The sequence below is a fragment of the Gymnogyps californianus genome, chromosome 25 (assembly GCF_018139145.2).
Source record: "Gymnogyps californianus isolate 813 chromosome 25, ASM1813914v2, whole genome shotgun sequence".
Lineage (NCBI taxonomy): Eukaryota > Metazoa > Chordata > Aves > Accipitriformes > Cathartidae > Gymnogyps > Gymnogyps californianus.
This window is the reverse complement of record NC_059495.1, coordinates 2,328,844-2,352,046: the sequence shown is the minus strand read 5'-3', so window position 1 is coordinate 2,352,046 and position 23,203 is coordinate 2,328,844. Positions and strand designations below refer to the sequence as shown.

Sequence of the window (23,203 nt, the reverse complement as noted above, 5' to 3'; positions counted from 1 at the left end):
TGCTTCCTATCATTTTGACATACTTGGGGTAGTTGATACTACTGACTTTTGAAGACAGATGTGAATGGACAAAGCATTCTGATAGCTTCAACAAAAAAAGCTGCACTTCTTTGCTGCCTGCAATGCCGTGGAATGTCAAACACTGCAGGGGCACGCCTCCACCACAGGCAAGGTCATCTGTCAGTGGTGTAGTGCCTTGACTTTGAAAGAAGAAAGTTATTCTCAAAACTACTCTGTTTTGACATTTTTCCACGTTAATCAGTATACACTATCCAACAGGTGACAGAAAAGCAGTTTAATGCTGATCATATAATGCTAACCCACAGGAATACTGGGTGAAGGGTATGGGGGTTTGGGTACTGCTGGAGGGAATCCATCATAATGTCCCTAGTTTGTATGCTGTGGTTATGTTACTATGTCATCCCACGCTCCACTGAGAAGTACCAGCCTGGATTTGACCAGAAAAAGCACTTACAGGAGGAGCTGCTTGCGATCAGAATTATTACCTCACAGAAAGAAATTAGATTTTTCTTTTAGACATCATGGTGGAACAGTTTCCCCAAGACTCCAAAGTTACTGTGAAATTTCTTGAGGTAAGATTTTTTGTCTGTCTCCTGTTACATCAAGTGCAATTAAAAAAAAAAAAAAAAGAGTGTGTCCACAGGAAAGATCTGCTTACCTGCTTTTCTAACTTTCCACATTATCTTTACCTGTAAAAACATTCCTTCTCTGTACATCCTCTACAGTATTTGTTTTAGCAGCTCTGCAATGCAAAGCAGTTTGGGACAGGATGGGGGAACCTCAAAAAAATTAAATGAGCTCTTTGCTGGGAAAAACAAAGCTCCTCAATTTCAAAACAGTCCTAAACTCTTTACATTAAATCTCCTTTTTCTGTAGAGAAAAAGGTTGCCAAAAAAAAAAAAAGATAGGTCCCTATTACAGCCATTCTGGATAGCACAGGAGCAGTTGTTAGGGAACTGAGAGCATTTTTTTTTTTTTTAAAGTTGCTTATGTGGTCTGGACCACACATACTTGCCACGATTTAATTCTTCATTAAAAAAAACCCAATTGGATTAGTACAATCTAATGCTATAGATATTGTTATACCATGCAGTCTCACTTACAATGGTTGTATTTCCATAGGTGTCCAGGACTGTATTGGCTGGAAACAGGTGTCAGTACCACATGGGGATTTTACTGACTGTTCCTAAATTAAGAGTGTTTTGGAAAGCTACACATGCAACAGTAAGTTATGCAACTAGGTCCTACGGAGCTAGTTATGCTACCAGCTGCCAAGAGTCTGTATTTCTGCACTCTGCATACATACACAGAGTTTAAGGCAGACCAAAGAATCAAGGCACTGCATGGGACACTGCAGTCTTTTGTAGAGACGGGAAAACTTCATGCCAGAAGATTGTTACAGTACTTTCCACTTTCTTTAATAGAAGACTCATTCAAAATCACCTAAGATGAGATCAAAAAACAGTAGGCAAAGTTGGGGAAAATTTTTCTTCTGAGGCATCGGAAACAATAAGATTACCCATGTTTTCTGCTCTCCCCTTCTCTGCTCAGACAGCAAGTTTGAATTGGCCTGTAAGAGACCTCCTGAGAAGAAAAGCCCCACTCCCAAGAATAGAACAAGACACAGATATTCATGAATTGCATCCTGTGAACTACTTTCCTTAAAACCTTTTACCCTGATCTGGGGTGTAATAGGCTTACTTTGACTTAGCCTAAGACAATCTAGGACTTTTCTCTTAGAAGAGAGGCTTCTTTCCTCTAAGACTATAAGCAACAGCAGTGAAAAATTCATTTTACTCTGTTGCTTGAAACAGTACACCACTGTCCTGTTGAGGGTGAAAACTGAAAGTGAACCGTATCTGTTCTCTGGTAATTTAGGCAGAAAGTTTACATTCACAGAGAGAAAGGGCAACTCCAGAAGAGGCTCTGTGGAAAAGCAAAATGCCATGGTCCTCACAGAAGGAGCGTCAAGAGACCAGAAGATAACTAACATACCGAAAAAGTTACAGTTCTTCCATAGGACTGCAACAACAGTTACATGACACAAAAGGTCATGATGTGTGTCAATATGGGGGGGGGGGGGGCGGAATCTCAATAGCTTTCTCAACGAGCAACATTCTTGTGACCCTCAGGGTTTATTGAAGAAACCCTTCCAATAGGAAGAAGAGTGTGATACTCGGAGACGTCGAGCAAAAATTAGTATAGTACCCAGGCAATTCACCTATCCTCTCACACTGAAACTGCTGTCCCTATTGCATTTGTGTAGCAACCTCAGCTACAACAGGCCATGAACAGCTGCAGCTGAGCAGTTAGTATGACACACAGGGACAGAAAACACTTTGCAGCAGAATTAGTAGCTTGGTTTGTAACAGTACTGACCAACTGACTGATCATCTTCCGCATTCCTATGAATCAGAAGTGCCAAGAAGCCTTTAGACTATGCACCCAGCCAGGATACTGGTAATGCGGTGCCTTCACTCTACAGCAAGCTTGACACATTCAATGTCTCTCTCATGGCTGCTTTCCCACATACCCTGCTCCTCTGATGACTCCTAAAACCGATACAGTCACGGGCAATGATCCAAGCAAGAAGGGTGAAGCGCCATATCTGCCTGCATGCCCCGCTTGCTTAACCAGAGGCATCAGCCAGAGATCACAGGATGACTCAAGCTGCACAGAGACAGGGACTGTTAGTCACTCCTTCCCCAACAGCACCACAAACAGGCTACATACAGGACAGGAAAAAAAGAACTCAAAAGCACTTTCCCGTACAGACATCATCTTTCACTGCTAGCAGTCAAAGCAAAACCAGAGAAGGTCACACTGTAAGGTGTTACCTCCACTAACCTTACAAGCTGTCTGGAAGACACTCCCCTCCCCGCCCCCAAAATGCAAAGGCTAAGCCCTCCTTATCCCAGTGGAGACAGGAGAAAGCCCTCTCCCTCACTGGGATAAGTTCTGACTTACAGACTAGGTCAAAGCCTTTAAATCCCTTGCAGAGCTGCAGAGCACAGCATTTCTCTGCTGGGCCTGAGGCCAGCATAGCTTTCCTTTTCAGTGTTATCTGGCTGACAGTGCTCATTTAAGTCCCTGGCAGATGGATCAGCAGCAAGGCTGTCACAGGAACACAATACACACGAGGTAGTAGCTGACTATCAGCACATGTTTATGTATGGGGTGAAAGCAGAATGCATACGCATCTCTTCTGCCGATTAGGCTTTTACAATCTGAGTGTAGCTTTAAAACTGTGTCCGAATTTGGTGTGTAACATCTCTATGGGTGTGAGCTTCAGGCTCTGTTCACCTTGCACCAGAGTCCTAAACACATTAAGGCTAAGCCTTGAAAAGCACCATCCCCAAGTCCTTTTGGTATAGAGCAAAGCAAGGGGGTGGGAGATTAGTTAAAGGAAGAGTGGGGAGAAAGCCCATGAAAGAACTGGTGCATTAGAAAGAGGGAGAGGGTGAGCGTCTAGGAGAAGGTTGCAGGAGCAGATAGCCCCAGATAGCAAATACTCTCAATGATAGCTCAAAAAGACACAAACCTTCACCCACGCATGCGCTACGAAAACCTGATCCTCTGCACGTACAGAGCAGGAAGGACTTCTGCAGACCAGAATGCAGACATATGGCCCGAAAAGCTCCGACAGTGATACAGCCAACAGCTGGAAGCTTTAGTCTTGCAAGGCTTCAGCCAAATCTAGACACTGTTCCTCCTAGTACAGGCAGATTTGTATACTTGGATAAGTAAACAGCACCAAACAGCAACAAGGCTGCATGCATTTACCTGGAGCTATACTGACTTGGGCACTGGAAGGACGCACCTAGCTAGGTGCAAAACAGAGCTGGCCAATTTCCTGAGACAAGGTAAGAGCAGGTTTGTCAGCTGAAGATGAAGTCTCCCTCCCTCCCCAGCTCTACCTGCTGAGATACTAACTCGGGATTATCTGAAACATCATAGACAAGCTGCAGAACTCAGCGTAGTCCTCAGATAAACAGCATTGCCCAGTCCTGTGCTGCCCAGAGGAATACTCCACATCGCAGCCATGCTTCTTCCCAGCTTGTGCAAAGCCTGCATGCAATACCCATGCTGGTTTACATTTTGCTCACATGTCAGGGAATTGTGACACTTGGAGCCAAACATTATAGCACTGACAGGAGTCATCTGCTTTACAGCGACAGCCAGTGCAGGACTGTTTGCACGCAAATACAAGCTAGTTTCCTTCCTACAGCTCCTCCCAAGAGGCAGACTTTCTCCCACAGCAAAACATCAGGCATATAAAAGCAAGCACCGAAATAATAAATGCTTCACCAGCACCTGTTCTTGATAGGCCCAACACCCTGCAGCACAAACAAGGACAAGTTTATCTCATGCCTACTGCTGAGCATACCTTCATCTAGCCCCTGTGAGGTGGCAAATGCAATCAACAGAGCAGTATGCAAGCCAGGCAAAGCACTGTCTCAGGCCACGAGAGAGACTTTGGAGGTTTTATCTCCTGATGAACTATCCCTTTTTCATTGGGACCACATGTTTTTTAGATTCGGTTCTTCTCCTTTGCCCCTTCTCAACTCAGCCTCCAGGAGATGAGGGGACTATTCCCCTCCTGCTGCCCACTGTCTAGAGAAACGTGACATAAACATGAAGGCTGATGTGAATGGAGAATGAATGGGAACATCCAGGTGTGAAAGCACTGAAAGGAACAAAGTGTGGGAGAAGGGCTTTAAGAATAGAAGGTGTAGGTGGCATCTAGATTAACAGGACATTCGGATCCCAGCACACGGCGAGTTAATCCTGACAGCTCACAGAATAAGCAGGGGGTAGAGGAGTGAAGCAGATTAAGAGACTGATCCCTGTTAGCTCCTAAAGGGGTCAAAAGGTACATCCAAAACCAGCATCTTGCTGCCAATCTAAGAACCCAGGAGACATAAGGAGGATGCCATAGGCATCACTCCCGTCTTCCACCTCCATCATTGCGAGGAATCCTGACCAGATCACGTGGATACACACATCTTGGTGCTCGTGAGCATGTGGGCACAAGAGTGCAAGCAAGGTCAAGTTTATTTTAAATTGAAATCACATTTTTCCCTCTTGTAAGGCCTCACATTGTTGCAACACTATTTTCCACATTAACTGAAGAAGAACACAAGGTGTAGGTGGAATGCGTATAGACTTAATTGCTGGACAACACAAAAGGGAAACACATATGCTAGGCTTTATGCTATGGCTGTTTCAGGAGATTTAAGAAAAAACAAACCAACCAACCAGTCTTATCCTAATGGCTTTAATTTCCAAATAAGAATGGAGCTGATGGGCAGAGGGCTGCATTACTTATAAAAAAATATTGTGGATGAATTTTGCAATTAATCACCACATCAAATAGCAACTGGATCTACTTAAATCGGAACTGCTTACATAAAGAGTTGGCAGTCAAGTTAGATGTGCACATCCTGAAAGGCAAAGAGGGCTGCATTTTGGAAATTATCTCGTAGATCTGAAAAGGCTCAACTAAGTTTATGTTCACACAAAAAAAAGCAAGGACTCAGATAATTTATCCCCAAGATGGACAGAGTGGGTAACCTCTTCAAAGGTTCTTAGAGGATGCTTCTGAAGGAGCTGATCCAAGAGAAGGACTTGCTCATTGGACTGCTAAAACAGTTTCAGACATGCAAACCTGTCTGACCATGAGCCATATTCTAGTAAATACTGTTCTATGCAGACACCTAAGTGTAAAATCTTTACTTTATATATAAAGTAAATGGAGAGAAAGGGCATCCTCTTTGTGTCTTTAATGGCATGCCCTCCTAAAAGGGTCACAACATGGAGGAGAATATTCTCAGAAGCAGAGAGTTGAAACAAAAAGGCAAACAGCAACAGACTGATGATAATCAGACTTCACAAATACTGAAGCAGGGAATGCAACGTAAGATGAGACTTGCAAGTATATTTAGCTGCCGCTACAGAGGATGGTACCGAATGCAATGCTATATGACCAGCAGGGAGTAGAACTTAATCTCTTAATTTGTGTATTTTCTAATGAGGGAGTAGAGCATGACTATTTAATCATTTATAAGAACACCCTACACATGAAGAACATGTAAGACTGACTATAAAATTATAGCAGAAGTTAATTCCCCCCTCCTCCCTTTTCCCCTCCACTACTAGACATTCAAAGTGCAAAACTGGAAAACAGTGCATAAATTCTGTAGCCCCCACCCTGATGGGGACAAAATACAAGGAACATTGCCAAGCAGGTCAACCGAGTGTAGAGAATTGCAAGTTAAGACAACAAAAGCGTTGTGATTTTCGCTGATTCAAATTATTTTCTGATGGGAATATTATATTGCATGTTTGGAGTGGAGGTCAGATGGCAGAAAGCTCATTTTAAATATGATGAAAAGAAACTTCTAACTGGGTGACTCTCACAGGGAATCAACTGTGAATTAGGTACACAAAACCTCAAAGGAATAAGAACCAGGAAAACAAATGGAGAAATAAGGCAGATTTGGCTGCTAAAGCAGCAGCCAGCCTGGGGCACGTGGAGCAACTAGTAATGGCTGTTATTTTGGCACAACAGAAACGACAGGACCAAGGCAGACAGGAAAAGGAGGAATTGATAAACCGATGTCATAACATTTTACATGATAACTAAAAAAAGACAAGTTAAGTAGCAGTGTGAACAGCAGAGATAGAAACAGGTGCCAAGAGATTGGATCCAAAATTGAAATGTGCAGAAGGAGAGGCAAGACAAAGACAAGTTGCCTCCCCATGCCACCCGAGCAGGCTGTCAGACTGTGTGCACACTTATGAGTACATGTTATACACAAGTGGACAAAAACAGCCTATGGCAATGAATATTGTCTGGCAGCGATTCCTTTTCCAGAGCCTTCCACTATGTGAGAAGCAGGACACTGTTGTGCGTTTGCAGTTGACACCCAAAACCCCCCCAATCTACAGGCTAAATGGGAAGGCCCTTTTGTAAATATAAACAGATGAGCCTCCAGCATTTAATACAAATAACCCTCCTGATAAACAAAGGCCACAGGTGAAGGAAGACAAGAAAGAAACTGAAACAGGACAATCAGCAGGGAGGTAAAAACATGTAGGGAGGGGGGATGGACAAAAAAAACCCCAAGAAATAAGATCCAATTTGAAAGCTTCACTAATCAAGGGAAGCTTGCTCTCCTGGTGGGAATGGATATGCCTCTTACTGTTAATGGCAACTGCAAAATAACGACTGTTTCTGCCTCCACTGCTTTAAGGATTATAGGAGGTGATTGCAAAGCATCTGTACTATTGCTTACACCTCAAGACACAGAGAATAACACTGTGCCACTGACTAAGGTCTCCAAGTCTAAAGGAATATACTCTGTGTGGACTAAACATGGTATTAACCCGATTTGGACAGGTTATTCTGATTCTCAGTGGTCGAAATTAGTAGAACACAGAGTAATTATAACAGAGCATGGACATCCAGACAGACTAAGAAATTTTAGGTTAATCCGAGTGTAAAATCCCAAGACAGAGTGGAAACTGAAACCAGGAAAGAGACATGTCTAGCTCACAGTATCCTCTAATTTAAAAGAAAAGGCCCATAATGAAAAATCAAATCTACAGTTTCAGCAACAGAGAATACCATTCAGTGCCAATAATTTACTACTCACAAGCTGACATCAAACAGCAAAACTGTGTATTATGTTAGAAAACCAAACAAATATTACAAAGGATGAGAAGTTAATCCTGGGGGCTCACAGAGCAAACGGTAGGGGCCGGGAGGCGGGTAAAGATTGAGAAATTGAACCTTGTCAGCTCCTAAAGGAGTTAAAAGGCATATCCAAAACCCGCACATCACCACCAATCTAAGAATAACCATGGAGACACAAGCAGGATGCCCTAAGGCACCATCCCTGTCCTCAGCATCGTTGCAGGGAATCCCAAACAGACCACATGGATATATATACACACATCATAGCAACATGCTCATGAGCCTGTGGGTACAAGCACGTAAGCAATTCAGGTCAGGTTCATTTTGAAATAAAATCACCTTCCCCTCCTGTAAGAACTCACACTGCGGTTTGCTATATTGCCACAACATTATTATCTGCAAGTGTTTCTAAACAACACAGCCTATGTGTGCGATCTTCACTCTCCCACCAGCCAAAGACTACAGGAGTGTGCAATAGGAACCTTTGTCACCTCTCACCTGGCCTCACAAAGCTACAGAGATGAGAGGGGCAGTTCAGTACATGGCTCACAGTGGCTTGTTTCAAAAACCATCTGCAAACCCATGCAGACAGCTCTGCTCTGCTACAGTTACACTCAGCTCACATCAAAGCAGCTTTTTCTAACCCAAACTGCTGGAGCCATACTTTTTAATCAAAGCTGAGACTGAAGCACACAACAGCATCACCGCATGACAATACCAGGATGCCTGAAACACTCTGTCCAAGCCCAACCTGCTGCTAAAAAGAAAATGGAATTATGCTGTGAGACATGCTGATTTCTCTTTGTTCCTCTACAAGCATTGATATCAATAAAAGGCTATTCAGGGAAAGGATACTCATACACCAGATCTTATCTATCCAGTTTATTTCAAAAGTTCTATCTGTCCATTTTTCCAGGGCTTTCCAGCAAGGATTCAATACAATATCCCTTATGGGGAGGCTCCATTTCCCATAGAGCTGTCACTCAGCGTCAGGAAAGTGTTTAAATATGGTGGTTTGAGAAGAGATTTCTTTGCTCAAAAAGGTACTTAAATGTGGTAATTTTCTGCAAGGAAAATGCCGTAATACGGTTTTATGTAACAGTCCCTGCTGAACTAACTTATCAGCAAAAAAAGGCTACAGTGTTTTGATAAGAATCCTTGTGGTGTTGGTTTGCAGAATAGGAGCAAAATGAGTTGCACACAGAAAGCTAATAGGAGGTTTGTTCCCAAAGTACTCACAAATGGACATTTATTTAGCTGAGAATTATATGCTGAGTTCTGGAAAGGTTAGGCACATTTAGGGAGTTCATAAGCTCTCTGCAGCTTGTCTCCAGCAGGCTGCTATAGTGGAGAGAAGCTGAGAGCGTGCAGCTGCTGACGTCAATAGGGTAAATAATACCACGTACTGAAATCACCTGGGCATGCATTACCCTTTCCACAGAGCCTGCTGAGCACACTGTGCTGCAAAGCAGTCTGGGAAGCCCAGGTGTCTGCTTGCATGGAAAATGCTGCATTGGATCAAGTAAATATTCTCCAGGACCACCACCCCCCAACAAAAAATAAATACATTGAGCTTCTCAGGGCTCAAGGTTATCTCCTTCCTTGAAAGCACCGTATACAGCACCATTGCTCAGTTCACGTACCAAGGGCCAGGTCCTGTGATACACAGATGCCAAATAGCAAAACCTCTCAGAAGGGAGCAAAGGCAACCTTTCCCTGTTCCAGGACAGGCTGTTCTGTTTGCAGTTAACAGCTTACATCTTAGTCACTTGGAGAGGCCACTTCACTACTGGTCTGAGGAATCAGGAGCTTACATGTCCACAAAGGCAGCAGACCTCCTTTTTATGGCTCTGCAAGACCCAGAGTCCTCTCCTTCAACGAGCCAGCCCACCAAGTCTGGTCTGCATGAGGGACTCACAGCAACCAAAGGGAACTGCACAGCAGTGCTGGCCAGCAAATACTGTCAGGGTCTCAGACCGCAGCACCCAGAAAATGGTAGGTACAGTAACAGCAGATACTGCAGGCAAGTAACTCTTTAAATATCTATAAAGGCAGAATCCCCCCCCACCTCCACTCAGAAATACAGTGCCAAAGCTGGAAAGTGAGCGCACAGCATCTCCCAAACCCCAGCCCAGCACCCTAGCCACTAGGCCACACTGTTTCTCCAGCAAGCTGGGTCTGCCGCCTTCAGAGCAGGCAGAAAAGGAGCTAAAGCCAGTAGTCTTGCCTGTCAGAGTTCAGGCATGCACTCCCACCCCAGGTTCCCAGCCTTGCAGACTGTAAGCTCTGAGTGTATCAGTCTGTCTGGGGTGAAGAGAGGAACAACTGGAACCACCACGCAGAAAACCTGGCTTTAACCTCCTTCCTTCGATATACTTGCTATGAGCAAAAGCAGGAGGACATTATTATTAATGCAGCAAACTAGTGGTTGAGTCTTGTTAGCACTGCTCACATCACTGCAGCTGCATTAAAGGCTGTTATAGAGACATATGAATTATTCACACTAATCAGGGTACTGACAGCAAGATCTGGGGGCACAGCCAGGGCAGTGGCTGCAGCTTCCTGCTTGCAGTACCTTGTCATGACTGGAGGCCAGCTGCTCTCCTTTCTTGACAAGCGTTTCCTTGGAGCGGTTGCCATGTCAACACATCTGTCTAGGCCATCCTACTTGTTAAAACTTTAAAGGTAATTTAGCACAGAAAGCCAAGGAAGGTTCTGAAGTGCTTTAACCCTTTTCATGCACTGAGCAAGCTCTTCCCCAGTAAGATGGCTGGAGCAGTGGCAAGCCAGAGAGAATTTGCAGAGCTGCTGATGAAAATAGAAATAGCTGCTAAATTTCCCCTGCCAAGGGATCCACCAGCTCTCCTCTGGATGCACTAAGGTCCAACAACAAAAAAAACCCCCAAACAACAACAACAAAAACCACCACACACTACCACCAAGAAAACCCCCAAAACCCAAACAACAACAACAGCAGTACGCACACACACAAAACCCCCAAAAAATCAACAGCTCTGTACTAGGAGTCCTGGTCCGGCAGCAATTGCCTAGAGCCTGAGTCACAAACCAGATAGCCTTGTGCCCAGCAGTAAATGGTTGCCACCCAGCATAAGCAGCAGGCACAGAGAGGCACACTCCGCACATCCTACTCTAAACCTTAGAAAAACATGCCTACAGCCAGCACGCCTGCACAGACCTTGCCACAGTAAGGCTTATTGCTACAAGGTGTACCATCTCAGAATTCCCTACTTCTAGCCACAAGGTAAATCACCCTTTTCCAACAGACACAGCAGATCACTGAGGGTCTCCGTGAGCACCCCCCAGCTGCAAGATGATGCTGTGGTATCCAGACCCTCACCCTCTGCTCTGACAGAGCCAAGCCCAGCAACTTCCAATGACCTGCATGTCTCCAGACAAGCCTGGCTCAAGGACTGGCTTAGGCCAAGTCAAACCAAACGCTGTCTGTATGCTCCTGAACCAAGCACACATGCACATGGGACCCTGACCCTGTTTAATAGATTGCACTACCCTGAAGGAGCAGCTATACCTGGCACTGAAGTGTTAAGGCTCCTATGAAGCTGAACAGGACAGGAGAAGTTAACCCTGTATGTTTACAGCATTGTCTGTGAAAAGAAAAGTCAAAAGACACTGTTTCCTCATAAAGCTTCTAACAAGAGTGAGAGCAAGCAAAACCAACCAAGGTATCATGAAGCTAGAAGGCTATTTTTCCCCTTAATAACTCAGGTTGCCACATATCACTCTGATGCCAAGCTCCAGTTAAATAAGCAAGACCCTGACCTCCTCCTAGAACCACATGGCTTTAACCTTTAGCCTTTCTAGTTTAACCCAGGCCCTTACCCTCTAGCTCCAAAGACACTCTTGTGGCCCCAAATACTTCACCTTGTTTTATTAACATTTATTTAAAGTAATCACATATTTGAAGAGAGGCCAGAGCTCTGATTCAGTATTGCCAGTCTAAAAAGATGTTTATCAGTTCTCCAGAACTATTTAGCCTAAATATTGATGAATGACAATTAACTGGTGCATTTAATACTCCATAGAGCAAGATGGACTTGGAGAGTGCCATTCACTTGATTTCAGCAACAGCAGTTACAATGAGAACAGGAGTTTTGGGGAAGGCTTTCCAAAATCACTGTCAGGAAGGCTCACACAACCTACTTCAAAGAGCCTACAAAGACAGTCTGCTCCCCGAGCAAGTATTTCTTGAGCTCCAAGAAGCCCTGATAACTCCCTTCTGACCTGCTCAGATGACATGATTTGATCAAGATAAACACACACACAAACACAGCAACAGCAAAAAAACAAGGGTTCATAAGCAGCTCATACATGTATTACCCCTGACTCAGAAGTGGAGGCTAAAATGCACCCATGCATTTTTGCTTTATTTTGAACACGTTGCCTAGAGCCCTGGCATGACATATCCAGATTTTTGTCTTTCCCTGGGGTATTTGTCTCAGAATACCAGTCTTTAAAAGGGCTGATTTTTATATCAACAGTTCTTAGAAGCCACAATGGCAATTTTTTTTTTCTCCAAAAGAATTAATTGTAAACTGCCTAAAAATAAGCCTGGAAAAACTCAGAGGGGAAACCAACGTCAGCTTCTGGCAGCTTTATTACAGTACTCTTTGTACTGTGTGGCCTCCATTGTTCCTAGCTGGGTCACTGGGGGATGGGGAAAATCTACTTTACAGGCCAAGAGACCTCCTGTAGTCACGGAGCAGCTCAGAGACATTCCGTTATAAAGCAACAAAGGGAAACAGCTACACATTTCACCTGGTAACCGAAAGGACCTATACTTAGTAGCTACTTTTCCACAGCAACCCTCACCTCTGAAATCAAGTCATCTACATAAACAAGAGCATCTTATTTTCCCTGAACAGAGAGCAGTGGCTATTGGTATCTGACTGTAGGTTTCCAGGAACCACCTCCTAGGAAAGACTAGAAGCCACTCACAGCAGGGACTCTGCAGTCTGTACAATACCCAATAAAGACATATTACAAACAGGATACAGAAACAGAGCACCAGCATCACAGGTTGTGGTTATAGGGAGTCACTGGTGCTGTAGAGCCACTATCCTTCTTGCCAAGCACAGCCACATCTCACACAGCACATGCTCTACACAGACTCAGAATAAACAATGCTTCCTGCAGCCAGAGGTGCAGCTCACACTATCCTGCCAACACACCAGCCCTCACTCTTGTCAGGCAGTGACCTACTTCAATCAGCCAAGCACCTTTCTGTGCCTTTAGAGCCCTCAGCCACTCTCCAGCCAGCCAGAGAGCTTCCTCCTCCCAACACACCTCCACCCCACAGTCAAACCCCCCTCACTCCTCCAGTCTTACCTCCATGCCTCCAGCTATCAGCAAACCCATACCGCACGTAGCCACCACATGCTCCACCTGCATCCAACTCAACCATGGAGAAACTTCTTGAGTGCTCTCAGTGCCACCCAGGTGGCGGCAATCAGGGCACGTTAGCAGCAGCCAGGCAGGCACAGGTGCTCCAGCGGCACAGAATGAAGGCTGAGGGCTGTGCTGCCCACCTGCCCACAGGGGCAGCGTGCCACGCTTCAGAGGCTGCGCATGGTCTGGCTGCTGCACACCTGCAACAATTTACATGTCCTTGTGGTGTTCTTGGTGCAAAAGCCACTGGCGTGAGGCTGACATGACCCAAGCATCAGTTTTAGCAAGCACAAAGGCGAGCTCCGGGAAGAGACAATGCACATAAAAAGCTCCTTCTTATTACTAAATGCCCTCGTCTGTGGAGAGCATCCCTCAGAGTGTGATGCTGGCTTCTAGAGTTTGGTTCATAAAATAGAAAAAAGTCCGGATGTTGCACTCACAGGCACTGTTCCTATGCAAAGGCCTTCACATAACCAGCAAGGACCCCAGAATCTGGGTCATGCTGCGTTTCACACAATAGCACAGAACACACTCTAGCTCTCTAGAAACACAGCGGTTTTTCTGGAGTGAAGAGAGCATGTGAGGGGTTAATGGGCTAGCATACCAATTCAGGCTGTATCTAAACAGAAAGAAAAATGGCCAAAACATTTCTTAAGAGGAAAGGCAGCTGACAGCCAGTAGCATCTGATCTCCTGCTGCCAGCAGGCAGTTCAAGCACCCAGGGTGTTTGCAGCCAGGATCAGCTGCTGCATTTTGTTTTCAGTAGTGCCCTTCTCCCTGTTTTTGAAGTAGGTCTCAGTCACAAGGCAGGCGAGGCTAAAAGGTTTGCTGGGAGGGATTTGTTCTGTCAGAGGGGATTTTGGAGACAGTACTACCAAGTCTGCAGTCTCAAAGGATAGAAATCCTCAGTAAAGTAAAAATTACTTTTTTTTAAAAAAGGAAGTAACACTCCCGATTTTATAACAAAAGAAAATATCCAAACCTCAACAGCAGCTCTGAGTGGTTTTAAAAATATAACTGGGAACAATCTGACTTTTCTAACCAGACTGTGAGGATAAAGCCTTAGTCATTAGTGACAAGCTTAGCTCCAGGCACCAAGGGTATTTCCAAGGTCATGCAAAAATGCGCAACAAGTGAGATGGTGGGTGAATGTAGCAGAGACTCACATATTCCCCACTGCTGCATGGCACTTTAATCTGGTTTAGCTACACATTTCTGAGGGTTTCCCTGGAGAAGGTCCACCAATCCTGCCATTTATTCACGAAGCAAGGTGAATGTTAGACGAAGGCAGGGAGAACAACGTGCTTTGCCATACTGGCTCTGAAACAATGATACAGTTCTGTGGGCCTGCAGCTGAGGACCTGAAGGATGAACTTGTCAGTTCCCAACAGAGAGAAACTGCTGCTAGCTGAAGGGCAAATTGCTTTCTTGGGATTTCTGGAAAGCTGCGGTACCCAATGCTGAGTGGCTCACTTGGGAATTATCCTGTAACTCCGACTTTTCATGAGTGTGCAGGTGATACCTTTAGTTTGCTGTACAACTGTTTCCTTTCTGCAGTGGTCTAAAAGCATTGACCTGCCTGCAGGGGAATTGCCAGAGTCAATATAGTCATGCCTGAAAGACTGTTCCTTAGAGAATACAGACAGGAACAACGCACCAGTTGGAACAGGGAAGAGCAACCCAAAAGGATAAGACCCATAAAACACGTTTTCCAGCTCTGGAAAGCAAGTTCCCTGCCTGCTCTGCCCGGAAGCAGAAAGAAGCTTACAATTTCTCAGCCTTGATTAATTTAATTTTAAAATGCTGTTTGTAAGAAATGTCCACTCCCATCACACAGTCTGCTTTAACAGCAGATCCTTCACCAAGCACTTGCTCTGTGAATGACGTCACTGCCCAATAGCAGTCAACTACATGTAGACAAGGCAGCCTCTAAAATAAACATGCTGCGTTTCCCTTTTCATGCTGAACGACTTCTATCTGTTGTACCTTCCAGAAAACAAATCCATTAGTGACTATTAAGAATATTAATCTAAATCAGGTGATCACAGCAGCTTAAACACACTCCTTTAGAGGCAGAACAAAAGCTCAAGTCCTCAGCAGCGGAGCTCTGGCTCCACTGAAGTCAGGCAAAAGTTCTAATTTCACTTCAGTGTTCAAGGATTTCATGCTTTGTCTTTAGGGAAGCGCAGACTTTGGAAGTGGGGCTGTTTTGAGAGCACTTGCCGTTTTGTCCCATTCCCAGAAAGGAAGGAGCATAAAAACATTTTGTCTTTACTGTTGCTCAAACCAAGGCAAGAACAAGAGAACTGAAGCAAAATGAGCACAGGAGTGTTTGCAGCTTTCACTAAGTAAGGTAGCTGTCTCAGACAGGTGACGAGTCCCATAGCAGAGATTCAGGTAAACATTTCCCTTCTCACACACAGTAGGTTGTGGGATACAAGGGCAGTTTTCTGAGGAGCCTTTCATACAAAGCCAAAGAGCTTCCATGAAAAATCTGAAATTCCACCAAAATCAAAGCACTTGAACTGAACTTCCAGTATCACTAACAAGTTTTTAAGTATCTGGGGGAGCCTGACTGCTAAAGGAAGCACCTAGCTGAAAGCTGCTAATCTGCACGTCTCCTGTGCTGTATCTCATACAAAGTGCACTTGTGGCCAAGATCCCAGAGGTAGGAGATGCCAGGAGCTCTCAATAGCTACATGCCAGCATTCAGAGAGGCACATATCATACACACAAGGCCCCATTCCATTTACTGTAGTTTGGCCCCATCTGAGCTGTATTTTCCTGCTGATGTTGAAGTACCAGATGCCTCCCCTCCAGCCAGCATGCTGGAAACCACCTTTGAAAAGGACCTAGTCCTAGAAACTGAAACTCTCTGATTTCTAGCCAACAGTGCAAAGAGCTTTGCAAACATGAACAAATTCTATTTCAACCTTCCTTGCAAAGAAAGCGTTTGTTCCATTTGTCATGGTTTGTCACCAATTTTGTCAGCCATAGGATGGGTAACATGATCTTGAGGCTCAAAGACACATGTTTAACTGCAAAACCCATCCTTCCTGTCATGTGAAATGAGCAATATAACAGGGTTAGAAGATCCTGAGCTCTTCCCTCCATATAGAGGTAAGAGAACAAGCAACCTGAATTCACACAGCCTGAATAAAGCACCCATCACATTAAAGATTTTCTGCATTTACTAACCAGATTCTTACTGATCTCCTCTACCCATCACTCCCCCTTTACTGTCTTGTTTCACTTTTGAAGACAACGTTTCATTTAGGACCAGGTCTGACATGTTACTCAGAGCACATAGCACCTACTTCCATGAGTATGTCCTAGACACTATGAGCAAAGAGGCTCTAAGACAACCTTTTGTGTCCACACTGCCCGGTTATGGGGTCATCCTGCCTTTCTGTTTGGGAAGACACCTAGTGTACTTGCAGAAAGAAACCATCATGAAAGCCAGGCACTTCCCAGCAAGCTAACTAGGCTCCAGCCGCTGAGATCACACATTGAGACCAACAGTGGTCTGGGCAGGGTTTTATTCCCTAGACACTGCTGTAATTAAACAGAGGAGCTGCTCCCTCCCCAAGAATATCAGTCAAGTCCTACAGAATCATATAGCAACCTTTGTCATCTATAATTAAATATTAATAAATATAATAGAGTTTTTAATTATAGCATCTATACATACTTAAATCCACTATTATTTATATCTACTCATAATTGCTCATTAATCGCACACCAAGTCAACCTAGAATCACCTGAAAAATTCCACTTAAGCTTTGTAAATTATCATCGGTCAAAGGAATGTAACCATCCAAAAGTCTGCCTTCAAGAAAAATGTGCCACAGCATTTCTTAAGTTATTACCTAACACTATACACCTGTAAGAGCTGGAGAATCCATTTCCCTCCAACCAAACTAATCTGCCCCATGTTGCCAGGGAAACTGGAGGGAACCAACCATTGGAGGCTGATTTTCTAGCTTGTGAAACTGCTCCCAGTGCTGTGGTATACAAGCTCTCTGGAATAAAGCAGTGAAAGCAACAGAAGTTGTGCAAGAGGAGAACCGTGTACTCCACAGCTGCACAAACAATGCCTATTTCACTTTGCCCCACAGCTGCTGCAAATGGTCCTCATCGTGTTCTCAAAATTCAGTCTAATTGGGGCTTTAATACTCTGATAGGTTTAGGGAAACATATTCCCAGTTGCACTACTGAAAGACAAAACCACGACAACCTCTCTTTGGGGCTGGATGAGTTTTAATTCCCCCCCTCCCCTGCAAGGGTATAAATAGTACCTGAAAAGGTTCCATGATTTTCCACACAGTTTCTAGGACTCTCTTCAAGGCTTCCTAGGATTTATTCTCCCCACTCTCCAACCTGTGTGGCTTGTACTTTTGACTCCATCAGCAAGGAGTAAGAATTTATGAAACTGTGATTTTGAATAAACTTCTCAAAATACTTAAAAGTGCAAAGGACAGAAGGGAAGAACAGAAGCCAACCAAACTAAAATTGGTATGAACTGAGCAAATAGCTACCGACAAGAGAGATGAATCCAGCTGGTACCAAAAGGTACCAGCAAGTGAACACCTTTTTTATGAATGATTTCTACTTTCACCGTTCTGAGGCAAGGCCAGCCCAGAACCATTAGCCCCACACAGACACAGAACTAAGGCACAGTTGTCCTGAGCTCACTCTCTGAGGCCAGAGACTGCAGCTGGGGACAGACAATGAGACTGGCCAAAGGACAAGGAGCCCTGCTGGTTAGCACAACAACACTGGACAGGTTTTTTGACCTTATGGCATAGTGGAGTTTGGAGGACAGAACAGGAGGTGACTGATGCGCTGAAGTGACTTTGTAGAGGACTTTCTGGGGAGTCTATTGGAGCTGCAATGATCAGGGAGGCAGAAACGTCTCAGGTCAGGCTTTCATACTCAATCACAAGGAAGAATGCCATTGCTATTGTACATCCAGACAGATGGGAGGTGATGGTGTGGACTTACACTGACAACCAGTATCACAGGAGGAAAGTCATATCTTAAACTCTAGACCCGAGTGAGTTTAGTGCCTTTAATCACAAGCCAGGGGCTTGTATCTAGCCACCAACACAAACATAATGCACACCAGTGAGACATGGTTTTGAGAACTGTCCAGGGCAGGCTCTTCCTCTCTCACTAAAACTCTTTCCAGTCTTGTCTATCTGGACTTTTAAACAAGGATAAACTAGTGCAAATCAGCCTCCAAACCAATGTGGAGCTCTCCTGCACACAAGAGCTTTAAATCTTCTCCATCAAGCTAACTACCCCAGTGGTTATAAATCTCAGGAGCGACAAGCACTTGGAAAAAGGCTCACTCAGCGAGGAGTTGCAAAGCATGAGGGACCAGCGGGGGGTATTTTTTTTGGCTTCAGCTCCACAGGCATAAAGATAGATTTCACTTGGCTAAGTTGCAGAATGCAATTAAGGACCATGCTGCCTTCCCCTACTAGTGGAGGAGAAAAGTTTCTTACTGGAGCCAAATAACTTTGACGAACTAAATAATTTGCACAGTGAAGATCTTCAAGCTTCTTGTTAGTGAACCAGAAAGGCAACAGCAAGTGCACTGAAAGGCAGGGCAGCAAATGTAATTCCTCTCTTAAAAAAATGCTTGGGGATTATAGGAAATTGCAGTAATAAGGAAATTAAGTGTCACAATAATTGAAAATAGAGAGGACTGCTAGACAAAGGACTTGCAGTGACAAAGTTCCAGCTAATGTTACACGCAAGCTATATCCAAGTGGTGCACACACAAAAACTTCATTAAGACAGGGCTTTGGCCAAGGTTGTCCATCAGGACTCCCAAAAAAGTTATTGCTACAGAGCATCCTTGTTACCTTTACACTGCAAGTAAGTAATGCAAGTGTGGACTGTCATCACCAGAGCCCAACTTAGCATGGTTACAGTACACATGCAAAGGACTTGATGGCATAGAAAAATACAGCCAGAACTGACCCCTCCAGTGCATGCGCTGAGCTGGCTATTCCAGAACTGTCATAACCACCCTGTCTCAGCAAACTACAGGTGCAACATTTTGCTAACTTGATATATGTTTTCTGTATGGGAGCTGGCTTACATGCCAACTGCCAGAAACATGGCATCAGAGTGGAAATCTGTCTGCACTGATCTGTTCAGACATGTTCAAAGGTGTTTTTCTTAATTTAGGGCATCTCTGCTCCCTTTCTATACCAGGAAGACTCATGGTTATCTGAAAGTCCGAAGACTCTTTCCCTTTCTGTAGGAAAGCATTAACACACAAACAGCTTTAATAAATGTCATTTAAAAACATCTGCCCTGGGCTTTTGAAGAGGAATGCCTCAGTATCCTGCCAAGAACAGGTCAGCCTGGGAGAATTATGGATCTGTGGCACAGAGCTTTACGTTGAGATTTATTACCACATGCAAGTTGTACATCCTTTCAATGCCATGTATCCTTCCATCTACCAAATACAAAATCATGCTAAGACTACAGATCAAACCCATGCTGTAATTCTTAGGGTGAGGGGGAGATGGAAGAGGAGTACCAGCTTAATTTCTGTGAGTCTAAGGTGGAACTATCTTCATAACTCTTGCCTTGACTGAACTGAACTCAGCAAAAGGCCTGAAGGACAAGCCACCCACACTCCAGCATCACTGTACTGAAGGACAGAGGAGATAGGGCTTTCCTGATGCCCCTGACACAGGCTGACCCCTCACTCTCACCAGGGTGATAGTGTCTCACTTTTTATTATGTGTTCAGTCATCGTTTCAGGGTGCTGCCTTGGAGATGCAGGGGAACACTAGGGCTGCAGCCCCAGGGTGCAGTGATACAGCACAAAAAAGCAGACGGGAAATTGGGGAGGTGGGAATTGCCAAAACCAGACCTGGGATGCCTTTGTCCTGATAACAGAGGATGCAAATAAACTCCACTGAAGTCAACAGGAGTTTTCTCATGGATTTTAGTGGAAGCAAGATTTCACCTTGGGATTGAATAAATGATCCTGTGGCTTTCTCTTCCCAAACTCCAGCCTTTCTTGAAGCAGATGGGCTGAAACACACTCCACACTCAGAACAGAAAATGAAAACATGACCTGGCAATCATTGGAAGGCTCCCACAACCTTGTCTTTTATGAACGCCCACATGTCATTGCTACACAACAAGAGCTGCCAGTGTGGGAGACTTTGGGGCAACATTCCAGCAAGACAGGAGAAACAAATACCAAAACAAGAGAGCAACAGCATTTTAACAGCTTGCCTGGAAGAGTAAATATTGACTGGTTAACTGGAAAAAGCCAGCTCATCCTCCTTTTTGGTGAGGGCATTTCTGGCACAGATGAGGTGCCCTCACAAGTTAGCAAGCACACTGGGCTTACAAAACACTACAAGGAAGTTTCTTAGCAAATATTTCTGGGAAGTGGTGCTGGACGGCTGATCTGCACAATGGCTCTGTTCATGAACAAAGGAATCCCAGAGCCTGTCTGCAGCCTCTAGAGAGTAAGCTAAAAACATACAAGGAATTCCCATGACACTAAGGGTAGGCAGGATTGGGTTCTCTACACACCTCCCTGTCCCAGCCGAGGAGGATGGCCACGGAGTTAGAACAGATTGCCAGAAACAGCAAGTGCTCCAGCAGAGCAGGAAACTAAATCCAGCTTCTCTTGGGGAGATGTTGGACACTGGTCTGCCCTCTTTTGTCAAGGAGTCCTTTCAAGAGGTTGAACGACTCAGCTTTTGCTTGCACCAGCTTTCCTTAGCAGTATTTGCTGTCCAAGCACCATCAGCATTTCAGTCAGCTGATGGGGAACTGGCCAAAGCTATTTAGGGCATGAAGACCAAGCACAAAAGAACATGAACAATTTTAGGTACTCAGGTACAAAGTCCACAGAAATGCATCTGTGAACTCACCAGTAAAAAACGCTGAAATTCACAGTCCTTCTCATGCACAGTCCTTTACTAGTGTAATTGGAGTGCCCTACATGGTGACTGCCAGACAGCCAAAGTAAAAAGAAGGCTTTTGGGGGTTGTAACACAGCTCTAGAGTCATCTGACTCTCAGAGACATCACAGCCGCTCTCACAATGAAAGCTCAGACACACACACACTGCTATTCCTGTAAATCATTAATGCAGCAGGCATGTTAGACCATAACTGACATTTAAGAGGCAGTCCCATTAACCCTGAGCCTGTTGGCGAGCACCCTGTAATCTTTCCTTTCCCTGTGTTTAGGAGAAAATACCTCTGTGCCTGAATACCATGGAATATATGCTGTGGCCAAAATTCCAGGGAGTTTTTATGATGTCAAAAAAAAAAAAAAGAAAAGGTCCTACAGTTAGCAGTTCTGCCTTGTTCTTCACATTTTCACAAAATGCAGAAATCAGACCACCCATTTCTTCCCTGCCTAAATTACTAATATTCCCTCTCACCTGTCTATGGCCGAAAAAGTGAATGAGGATTGCATCTATTCGTTCACAATGACTCCCATCTCCAGGCCTACTATTGCTGGGAAAGACAAGTACAGCCTTGGATTCTGCACGAGCTCCCACATGAGGACAACTATTTATTTTGGACTGACAGAAAGATAATATATTTGTTAGCAAATTCTGCAAGATAGCGGACAGGGAGCCTAATCAAGAGGAAGCAATTAATCGTTAGTTTTCCTTACGGACAGGGATTATCTGTCAATAAGTGTCAACTCTCTAGAGAAAATGAGATCCAGAAATAATCCCAATTAGGCAGGAAAGTTTTCTGGGTTGCTTTAAGAATGGAAGGGGAGTTGCTTTGCCAGAAGGCCCTGGTTCAGCTTCTCATTTCTTGTGCACAGTAGGAAAGGGACCATCAGCAATCCCTGAGGAAGGGAGAAGGGAAACTCTCAGCATGGTGGGCTGGCATCAAGTTTCCTCACTCCCTGCCTGTTCAGCACCTCCATCTCCCACCCTGCCTGGTTGTACTACCAATAGTGTGTAGCTTTAAATGTCTGTAGAAATCTGGAAAGCACACCACACACTTCACAGGCACTGCAGGGGGCTCTCCCCCAGCCAGGCAGCAGTCCCACTTGCACGGGAATTCAACACGCGCACACACACATACGCTCAAAACTTTTCCACTGACTGCAGGATTTCAGGCAGGGCACTCTGCTCTCACTCCATCCAGCACCCAGGATTTGAAGGTGAGAAGTCTGCAGCCCTGTAGCCTCACACATGCCAGGTGCAGGCTGGGTTCAGACTGCCCCACGCAACAGGCAGCACAGTGCTTACTTACCTTGACCGACTAAGGCCAGAGGTGCATTCCTGTGATGGACCAGGAGACCCAAGTGACTGGTGGGATGCTCAGACAGACAGACAGACAGACAGACACACACACACAACCACACCCACACCCACCACACCCCCCCGAGGGCCTCACAGACAGGACCATCACAAAGAAAGGACTTCACAGAAGCTACTGAAACAACGAGGAGGAACAGCGTGTTCTGGAAAGCTGAAGCACTGACCACAGTGCAGGAGACTACCGCAGGGATGTAAAGAGAGGGATGTTTCCCCTCTCCAGCTATAAGCATTTGTGCACGCCCCCGCGGAGGAGCTGGTGCATACTCTTCACTCAGGTCTGGCTGCCACAAAGCTACCTGAACCAACTAAACTAAAACTCCACTGCTATCATAGCAACAAGGGATATGTAATTGTGGTTGCGGAGAGGAAGAACAACAGTCAGCATCACCTCCTCCTTCACATCCCCACTGAAGCAGAGAGGAGGGTGCAATGACCTGCCTGCCCAGCGTGCTGGGCACAGCCTGCTGCCCACCTGTGCAGGAAGAGCACTCCAGGCCCTGTCTCCACACAGCACCAGGGCCCAGCTGCCGGCTGAGCCTCTCCAGGAGCATCTTGCACCCTCCTGTGATGTCTCCTCGGGCCAGAGCACAAAGGCACTGGAGGCTGGGAGCAGGCCATCAGAGCACAGGAGCAGGGAGCTCTATTATAATTTGCCCCTCTAGAGAGAAAACACCCAGGCATCAGCCACTGACCTCCTCCCCCCCTCCCAGTGGGATCCCA

General features: G+C 45.1%; 1 protein-coding gene across 1 annotated transcript in view; it reads right to left on the bottom strand.

Annotated features, from left to right (window-relative positions):
* The window catches only part of ALG9 (ALG9 alpha-1,2-mannosyltransferase), a 104,190-nt gene that overhangs the window by 39,885 nt on the left and 41,102 nt on the right, over nucleotides 1-23,203 (bottom strand). The window lies entirely within an intron of this gene.